Raw genomic sequence first — 7759 nt, forward strand, 5'->3', positions numbered from 1 at the left:
CTTGCTCCCAGACAAACTAAACAACTTCTATGCTCGCTTCGAGGACAATACAGTGCCACTGACCCGGCCCGCTACCAAAACCCTCTCCTTCACCGCAGTCAACGTGAGTAAAACATTTAAACGTGTAAACCTTCGCAAGGCTGCCGACGCAGACGGCATCCCCAGCCGCGTCCTCAGAGCATGCGTAGACCAGCTGGCTGGTGTGTTTACGGACATATTCAATCAATCCCTATCCCAGTCTGCTGTTCCAACATGATTCAAGAGGGCCACCATGGTTCCTGTTCCCAAGAAAGCTAAGGTAACTGAGCTAAATGACTTTCGCCCTGTAGCACTCAATTCCGTCATCATGAAGTGCTTTGAGAGACCAGTTAAGGATCATATCACCTCCACCCTACCTGACACCCTAGACCCACTCCAATTTGCTTACCGCCCCAAAAGGTCCACAGACGAGGAAATCACACTGCACACTGCCCTAACCCATCTGGACAAGAGGAATACCTGTGTAAGAATGCTGTTCATCGATTACAGCTCAGCATTTAACTCCATAGTACCCTCCAAACTCGTTATTAAGCTCGAGACCCTGGGTCTCGACCCCGCCCTGTGCAACTGGGTCCTGGACTTTTTGACGGGCCGCCCCCAGGTGGTGAGGGTAGGAAACAACATCTCCACCCCGCTGATCCTCAGCACTGGAGCCCCACAATGGTGCGTTCTCAGCCTTCTCCTGTACTCCCTGTTCACCTTATGACTGCGTGGCCATGCACTCCTCCAACTCAATCATCAAGTTTGCAGACAACACTGCAGTGGTAGGCTTGATTACCAACAATGACGAGACGGCCTACTGGGAGGAGGTGAGGGCCCTCAGAGTGTGGTGTCAGGAAAATAACCTCACACTCAACGTCAACAAAACAAAGGAGATGATCATGGACTTCAGGAAACAGCAGAGGGAGCACCCCCCTATCCACATTGACGGGACAGTAGTGGAGAAGGTGGAAAGTTTTAAGTTCCTCGGCGTACACATCACAGACAAACTGAAATGGTCCACCCACACAGACAGCGTGGTGATGAAGGCGCAACAGTGCCTCTTCAATCTCAGGAGGCTGAAGAAATTCGGAAAACTTTTACAGATGCACAATCGAGAGCATCCTGTCGGGCTGTATCACCACCTGGTACGGCAACGACTCCGCCCACAACCGTAAGGCTCTCCAGGACACCTACACCACCCGATGTTACAGGAAGGCCATAAAGATCATCAAGGATGAACAACAACCACCCAAGCCACTGCCTGTTCACCCCGATATCATCCAGAAGGTCGAGGTCAGTACAGGAGCATCAAAGCTGGGACTGAGAGACTGAAAAACAGTTTCTATCTCAAGGCCATCAGACTGTTAAACAGCCATCACTAACATTGATTGGCTGCTGCCTACATACTGACTCAAATCTCTAACCACTTTAATAATTAAACATGGGATGTAATAAATGTATCACTAGTCACTTTAAACAATGCCACTTCATATAATGTTTACATACCCTACATTACTCATCTTATATGTACAGTTGACGTCAGAAGTTTACATACACCTTAGCCAAATACATTTAAACTCAGTTTTTCACAATTCCTGACATTTAATCCAAGTAACACTTCCTTGTCTTAGGTCAGTTAGGATCACCACTTTATTTTAAGAATGTGAAATGTCAGAATAATACAAGAGATAATTATTAATTTCAGCTTTTATTTCTTTCATCACATTTCCAGTGGGTCAGAAGTTTACATACAATCAATTAGTATTTGGTAGCATTGCCTTTAAATTGTTTAAGTTGGGTCAAACGTTTCGGGTAGCATTCCACAAGCTTCCCACCCTAAATTGGGTGAATTTTGGTCCATTCCTCCTGACAGAGCTGGTGTAACTGAGTCAGGTTTGTAGGCCTCCTTGCTCGCACACGCATTTTCAGTTCGGCTCACAAACTTTCTGTAGGATTGAGGTCAGGGCGTTGTGATGGCCACTCCAATACCTTGACTTTATTGTCCTTAAGCCATTTTGCCACAACTTTGGAAGTATGTTTGGGGTCATTGTCCATTTGGATGACCAAGCTTTAACTTCCTTGACTGATGTCTTGAGATGTTGCTTCAATATATCCACATAATTTCCTTTCCTCATGATGCCATCTATTTTGTGAAGTGCACCAGTCCCTTCTGCAGCAAAGCACCCCCACAACATGATGCTGCCACCCCCGTGCTTCACGGTTGGGATTGTGTTCTTTGGTTTTTCTCCAAAAAGTACGATCTTTGTCCACATGTGCAGTTGCAAACTGTAGTTGGGCTTTTTTTTATGGCGGTTTTGGAGCAGTGGCTTCTTCCTTGCTGAGCGGCCTTTCAGGTTATGTCGATATAGGACTCATTTTACTGTGGATATAGATACTTTTGTACCTGTTTCCTCCAGCATCTTTACAAGGTCCTTTGCTGTTGTTCTGGGATTGATTTGCATTTTACGCACCAAAATACGTTAATCTCTAGGAGACATAACGAGTCTCCTTCCTGAGCGGCTGCGTGGTCCCATGGTGTTTATACTTGCATACTATTGTTTGTATGAATGTGGTACCTTCAGGCGTTTGGAAATCTCTCCGGACGATGAACCAGACTTGTGGAGGTCTACAATTTTATTTCTGAGGTCTTGGCTGATTTCTTTTGATTTTCCCATGATGTCAAGCAAAGAGGCAGTTACACCTCCAATTGACTCAAATTATGTATATTAGGCTATTCTAAAGCCATGACATAATTTTCTGGAATTTTCCAAGCTGTTTAAAGGCACAGTCAATTTAGTGCATGTAAACTTCTGACCCACTGGAATTGTGATACATTATAAGTGAAATAATCTGTCTGTAAACAAAAATTACTTGTGTCATGCACAAAGTAGATGTCTTAACCGACTTGTTAACAATACATTTGTGGAGTGGTTGAAAAATGAGTTTTAATGACTCCAACCTAACTGTATGTAAACTTCTGACTACAACTGTATATTTGCGTTGATTGTGCAGGGTGAGCTGCACAGTGGACTTCCTACTAGGGCACACCGCCTCAGTGCCAACAGTATAACTCTGGTTCATAGGCACATTATTACTGCATACAATAACTGTAGGATCAACAGATGCATTCAGGGCAGTTAGGGGGACATTGTAAATTAAGTTACTTACAATGTGTCTGCCAACGCTCCTGGGATAATGTACATATGCTCCAGCATTATGACAACTCAGCGACACATTGGTAGGGATTAATTGAGCTTGTTTTGGGTCATTGATAAGTCATTATCTCAATGCAGCCTTGAAATGTGTGAGGAGTCCAGGAGTTAAGATGATTTGGATGGACTCTGTCATTCCTGTAGACCATCTTCTGTTTCCAAAAGCTGTCAAAGTTATCTATAAAAGTAATTCCAATAGAGCTACAGTAATCTTTTAGCCAGGTGTGTATTGCCAGTAACCTGCTGGATATTTCACACCTGCAGCCCAATGATGGTATAGCAGCCCAATGATGGTATAGGACCTGAAATAACTGGCAGCTTTTTGGAATCCTTCAGTGCTAAAATCAGTTATTTAAAATCAATTTTCAGAAGTTTTGAGCTAGCCCTCCTGATGCCGTTTGACCCCACATGGACCACGACAGCATCAGGTCCCAGCATTTGTCGAAGAATGATCGGAAACAGCCTTGTAATGTCCTGTACTAATGCTCCAGGATAGCACAGGGTTTTTGCCTCGGAAACCAAGATATTTCTTACAATAGATCTGCCAATGAGCCATGTTTGGGTTTGCCACTTATTCTTAAGTTTCTCTTGAGTCGTTGTTCCCCACCTGCGGACTTAGGCTCATCACGGATAACTGGGTCATGACAGATGCACACTGCATTACGCGAGTCCAGCATGCAACATGCCATTAAATTGGCTGTAGGATTTATATCAAATATTGTAACATACTAGGCATCCGAGGAGTAAACCCAAACAGATTGAACACCCATATATATCCTGGTGGTATATGAAACCCTTCCAAAGACTGTTTTCATATTGTTCTCCTAATGTTACCAAAGGAACACTCTTGCATGCCCACCAATCTCAAGGCCACAGCACAAGAAACACTAACACTGATACTCTTTCTGTACCTCAGCCAGGATGTGGCACTGTAAGGCTATAGGCTCGCACGTCAAAAGGGGAAAAGCAACAAGACAGTTAGCTACACTGAACAAAAATATAAATGTAACATCCAACAATTTCAAAGATTTTATATAAGGAAATCAGTCAATTGAAATAAATTCATTAGGTCCTATCTATGGTTTTCACATGACTGGGAATACAGATATGCATCTGTAACGGATGTGAAACGGCTAGCTTAGTTAGCGGTGTGCGCTAAATAGCGTTTCAATCGGTTACGTCACTTGCTCTGAGACCTTGAAGTAGTAGTTCCCCTTGCTCTGCAAGGGCCGCGGCTTTTGTGGAGCGATGGGTAACGATGCTTCGAGGGTGACTGTTGTCGTTGTGTGCAGAAGGTCCCTGGTTCGCGCCCGGGTATGGGCGAGGGGACGGTTTAAAAAAATTATACTGTTACACATCTGTTGGTCGCAGATACATAAAAAAAGGTAGGGTCCTTGATCAAGAAACCAGTCAGTAACTGGTGTTACTATTGCCTAATACAGTGTGACATCTCCTTCGCATAGAGCTGATCAGGCTATTGACTGTGGACTGTGGAATGTTGTCCCACTCCTCTTCAATGGCGGTACAAAGTTGCTGGATATTGGCAGGAACTGGAACACGCTGCCGTACAAGTCGATCCAGAGCATCCCAAACATGCTCAATCGGTGACATGCCTGGTGAATATGCAGGGCATGGGAGAACTGGGACATGTTCAGCTTCCAGGAATTGTGAACAGATCCTTGCGACAAGGACCTCTGCATTATTATGCTGAAACATGAGGTGACAGCGGTGGATGAATGGCACAACAATGGGCCTCAGGATCTCGTCACGGTATCCCTGTGCATTCAAATTGCCATCCATAAAATGCAATTGTGTTCATTGTCTGTAGCTTATGCCTGCCCATAACATAACCCCACAGCCACGATGGGACACTGTTCACAACATTGACATCATCAAACCACTCGCCCACACAACGCCATACACGCTGTCTGCCCGGTACAGTTGAAATGGGGATTCATCTGTAAAGAGCACACTTCTCCAGCAGCCATCGAAGGTGAGCATTTGCCCACAGAAATCAACTACGATGTCAAACTGCAGTTAGGTCAAGACCCTGTTGAGGATGACAAGCAGGCAGATGAGCTTCTCTGAGACGGTTTCTGGAAGTTTGTGCAGAAATTGTTTGGTTGTACAAACCCCCAGTTTCATCAGCTATCTGGGTGTCTGGTCTCAGACGATTCCGCAGGTGAAGAAGTGGGATGTGGAGGTCCTGGCCTGACGTGGTTACACATGGTCTGCGGTTATGAGGCTGATTGGACGTACTGCCAAATTCTCTAAAACGACATTGGAGGGCAGATTATAGTAGATAGTAGATTATAGTAGTAGAAAAATTTACATTCATTTATCTGGCAACAGCTCTGATGGACATTCCTGCATTCAGCATGCCAATTGCACACTCCCTCAAAACATCTGTGGCATTGTGTTGTGTGACAAAACTGCACATTTTAGAGTGGCCTTTTATTGTCCCCAGCACCAGGTGCACTGATCATGTTGTTCAATCAACTTCTTGATATGCCACACCTGGATGGATTATCTTGGCAAAGGAGAAATGCTCACTAACAGGGATGTAGACACATTTGTGCACATTTTATAGAAATAAGCTTTTTGTACATATGGAACTTTTCTGGGATCTTTCATTTCAGCTCAAGAAATATGGGACCAACACTTTACATTTATGTTCAGTGTAGAAACATTAACTTTAATTCAAAATACAATATGATGTCTTTCTCATCTGTTCTGATCCAGGTTGCACATGTACAGACTGATCCTGGTAGAGCATGACATGAAGACAGAGGAAGGCTATGAGCAGTCCATCATAGTGGAAAAGATGATCTGCCATCCTGACTGAAATTATAATCGTCTTCTGTGGGTAAGAAAGAGCCATACAAGGACCTCATGGTTTGCTCAGACATACAGTATAGTGCAAACTGTTTCTAATAAAAATAGGTCTGTAAACTTTAGAGATATCACCACTGTGTCATTTGGAAGAGTGACTAACCTGAGTCACTTTCATAGACATGCAGCTGAATAAGGAATGGCAAACAGTGTTAACATAAGAGACACACGCGATCATATACAAATGTAAGCAAAGTTTTAAATTGTTTTAGTCAAACATTCTAGATGTTATTATCTCAACTATTAACAATGTACAGTACATTTTTGTGTGATTTATGTATGCAGTAGCAGCAGACATACTTCAGATTATTTTCAATGTGGCTACTTGCATCTTTCCATCTCCTCCACCCTGGTCTTCTTGTGTCTCCCCAGGATTACTCAGGTGGGCACCTGAACTGTCAGGGTAGAGATGGTAGGTGGTACATCCAGGGGGGTTACCAGCTTTGTGAATGGTAAAGGCTGCAACACCACCCAAAAACCTACTGTCTTCACCCACGGTGGTTCTTTAATTCCCTGGATCAGTCAGGTGAGTTAGGACTCATCATTTATGAGGCCTCAGGCCTAGACTGTGTAGCTGCTGAATAAGATCACATAGTTGAAATAATGGCACCGGAGACCTTGTAGGGATTAACTGACTGTACCATGATGCAGCAGAACTGGTGCAACACATGGATGGTAAAGTGAGTTGGTGTAAAACAAGTGGTAATGCATGAGATCACCTTTAATGTAATTTATCTTTCATTTGCAGACAATGGCTCAAAACGGAATAAAACTCCCATATACACTGAGTGTACAAAACATTAGGAACATGCTCTTTCCATGACAGACTGACCAGGTGAGACCAGGTGAAAGCTATAATCCCTTATTTATGTCACTTGTTAAATCCACTTCAATCAGTGTAGATGAAGGGGAGGACCTTGAGACTGATAGATTGGGTACGCTATTCAGAGGGACATTTGGGCAAGAAACGATTTAAGTGTCTTTGAACGGGGTATGGTAGTAGGTGCCAGGAGCACCAGTTTAAGTGTCTTTGAACGGGGTATGGTAGTAGGTGCCAGGAGCACCAGTTTAAGTGTCTTTGAACGGGGTATGGTAGTAGATGCCAGGTGCACCAGTTTAAGTGTCTTTGAACAGGGTATGGTAGTAGGTGCCAGGAGCACCAGTTTAAGTGTCTTTGAACGGGGTATGGTAGTAGGTGCCAGGAGCACCAGTTTAAGTGTCTTTGAACGGGGTATGGTAGTAGGTGCCAGGAGCACCAGTTTAAGTGTCTTTGAATGGGGTATGGTAGTAGGTGCCAGGAGCACCAGTTTAAGTGTCTTTGAACGGGGTATGGTAGTAGGTGCCAGGAGCACCAGTTTAAGTGTCTTTGAATGGGGTATGGTAGTAGGTGCCAGGAGCACCAGTTTAAGTGTCTTTGAACGGGGTATGGTAGTAGGTGCCAGGAGCACCAGTTTAAGTCTGTCAAGAACTGCAATGCTGCGGTGTTATTCACGCTCAACAGTTTCCTGTGTGTATCAAGAATGGTCCACCACCCAAAGGACATCCAGACAACTTGACACAACTGTGGGAAGCATTGAAGTCAACATCACAGGGCCAGCATCCCTGTGGAATGCTTTCAACACCTTGTAGAGTCC

At 44.2% G+C, this 7759-nt stretch overlaps 1 long non-coding RNA gene across 1 annotated transcript; it reads left to right on the top strand.

Annotated features, from left to right (window-relative positions):
- Positions 1-7041: 7041 nt before the first annotated feature.
- Positions 7042-7561, top strand: LOC127911020 (uncharacterized). Its single transcript, XR_008077383.1, has 3 exons — positions 7042-7176; positions 7273-7368; positions 7417-7561. It is a non-coding gene; the product is annotated as an uncharacterized LOC127911020 (long non-coding RNA).
- The last annotated feature ends 198 nt before the right edge of the window (positions 7562-7759 follow it).

Source organism: Oncorhynchus keta, chromosome 23 (genome assembly GCF_023373465.1).
Source record: "Oncorhynchus keta strain PuntledgeMale-10-30-2019 chromosome 23, Oket_V2, whole genome shotgun sequence".
NCBI lineage: Eukaryota > Metazoa > Chordata > Actinopteri > Salmoniformes > Salmonidae > Oncorhynchus > Oncorhynchus keta.